Consider the following 2,500-nt stretch of genomic DNA (forward strand, 5'->3'; position numbering starts at 1 on the left):
ACACTTTATTACATGGTTCCACAATAGAAATCTTATTAAAAATTGCAACTGTTTACTTCAACAACACCTGACTGTTTAGCTTTTCAGACCGTATGGAGAGAACTACATGCATACTCACTCCTGACCACTCACTCCTGACCTCTCACCCCCCTGACCCCTCACCCCTGACCCCTCACCCCTGACTTACCTCACCCCTGACTTACCTCAACCCTGACTCACCTCACCCGACCAAACTGACAAATAAAAAACCCATTGAAAACTAATCCTTTCAAATCCTGATGTGTTTCCAGGTGCACGGGGTGAGTGGAGTCACGTTTTGATTTCCTCCTATCTCTGCCCATAGGTTGGTTCAGTTGTGGCAGGCTCGCTTAATCAAACCCAGATAAGTATTAATGATTTCAATACTATTTGAATCCAAATCAATATCCACCTTGTTGAGATTGTTCTAAAGCCCTGCGGTCTCACCATGACAGTGCAGTTTTGCTGAGAGAATCAAGCACACACACAGTGAACACTGCTCTCTGAGCGAGGCACAGACACACACAGTGAACACTGCTCTCTGAGCGAGGCACAGACACACACAGTGAACACTGCTCTCTGAGCGAGGCACAGACACACACAGTGAACACTGCTCTCTGAGCGAGGCACAGACACACACAGTGAACACTGCTCTCTGAGCGAGGCACAGACACACACAGTGAACACTGCTCTCTGAGCGAGGCACAGACACACACAGTGAACACTGCTCTCTGAGCGAGGCACAGACACACACAGTGAACACATCCACCAACCTGGCGCAGGTGTCAAAAGCAAACTGAGTGGATCTGGTTAAAACTCCTCAGAATCAGGTCTGACTGAAGTTGTGTTCATGAGTGGTGACCTTGGTCTGCCTGAGTTAGAGCAGGTGAAGGAGGAAGCGATGCTGACAATCAATGAGATGACACCTGTACCACTAACCCTAACTTCAACCAGGCAGTTAGAGAGCTGTTAGTGAGTCAAGCTAAACTGTTGCAGGCGGCCATCTTGGGAGATGTTAAGGCTCTGTGGAATTCCAGCACCGTTATGATCATACAGTAAGAGGACAGACCCTCTGGTCTCTATAGCAATTAGCGATACTCAAGAACACTTCAGAACAATCCAGAACACTCCGGAACTATCCACTCCACTCCACAACAGTCTGGAACACTCCAGAACAGGTCTGTTATCCTGTTAGCACAATATAACAGTCAGGGTTCTTCACAAGGTTCCAGAGTCACAGTGTGTCCATGTAGTGGTGGTGGGCTAGCTTCAACCCCCACCCAGCTCCACAGCGCCTACCCTGCAGTAGGCTACGGACGCCAGAATGTTCCACTGCTGTTCATGCTTTGGCAGTGTTCTTTATCTGAACCAACACTTTACTGGTCCCCATGTTGAACAGGTCCACACCACAGCACCATTAACACACGTATCACCATGGCAATCGCTAACAGTTTCTAACAGTTATCGACAGTTGCTAACAGTTAATGGCAGTTGATTAGTCAATGGCAGTTGGTGGTTGATGCAAGGCTGTGTATTTGTAAGTGCTGTTTCAAGCCTATCAGTTTGAACCTGAAACTTTTGCAACACTGATGAGCTGCAGGTTGGAAACAAAGTTCAGGTACTTTTCCGTTCATTGTGTTGTTTGTTCTGTGTGTTTGTGTTCCTGGACGGACTGGTGTTGTGCCAGCTCTGGGCTGGGCTCCATCCACACCTCCTCTCATCATTAGCTCAGGGATTATTGGAGCGGTTGACTGGAAATCAAGCGCCTGCAGGTTCAAATCCCCCTCTGTATATTTCTTTGGATGATTGCATGGGCTAAATGAACACATTATTCATGTACATGGTTTTGGTTAGGGGACTTTGAAGAAGCTCCCATGGCAATTAAAACATAAACATTAAGATCATCATTTTAGAGAAATAAACAACTGTTCATATTTAAAAGTGTAAAAACACTTTGAATACAGAAAACAAAAATCGGATTCATATGTTCCGAATAAAATAAAAGCCCAAAAATATTTTATATAAAAGAAGCTTAATTGCACCTGTTCACGTGTTTTTAGTCAAGTAACAGTTTTTGTTGTCCGAGCTTAATCTTCTTTGCATCGCCCAATAAATTATGACAGTACCTCGAAAGTGCGTCACACAGTCACACACGCGTCACTGACAAACATTCAAACTAACATTTAAAACACACACAAATAATCTAGTCAGTCTGGACTTTCACTCTTTCTCTTTGTACACACACACACACACACACACAGATAGACTACACATTGAAAGTTTGGACTTACATTCATACACACACACTCTCTCCTCTCTCTCACTCTCTGATACACACACACACATACACACACACACATTTTCCCTTTCCTCTCTCTCTCTCTCTCTCTCTCTCTCTCTCTCTCTCTCTCTCTCTCTCTCTCTCTCTCTGTCTCTCTCTCTCTGTCTCTCTCTCTCTGTCTCTCTCTCTCTGTCTCTCTGT

At 45.1% G+C, this 2,500-nt stretch overlaps 1 protein-coding gene across 1 annotated transcript in view; it reads right to left on the reverse strand.

Annotated features, from left to right (window-relative positions):
• Positions 1 to 2,500, reverse strand: part of LOC146252642 (Krueppel-like factor 15) — an 11,900-nt gene that overhangs the window by 94 nt on the left and 9,306 nt on the right. Inside the window, exon 3 of the mRNA XM_084680830.1 lies at positions 1 to 2,500. This exon is cut by the window's left edge and continues 94 nt beyond it; it is cut by the window's right edge and continues 226 nt beyond it. The gene's annotated coding sequence lies outside the window, so the exon portion shown is untranslated.

The sequence above is a fragment of the Hypomesus nipponensis genome, chromosome 18 (genome assembly GCF_054491055.1).
Source record: "Hypomesus nipponensis isolate SF chromosome 18, ASM5449105v1, whole genome shotgun sequence".
NCBI lineage: Eukaryota > Metazoa > Chordata > Actinopteri > Osmeriformes > Osmeridae > Hypomesus > Hypomesus nipponensis.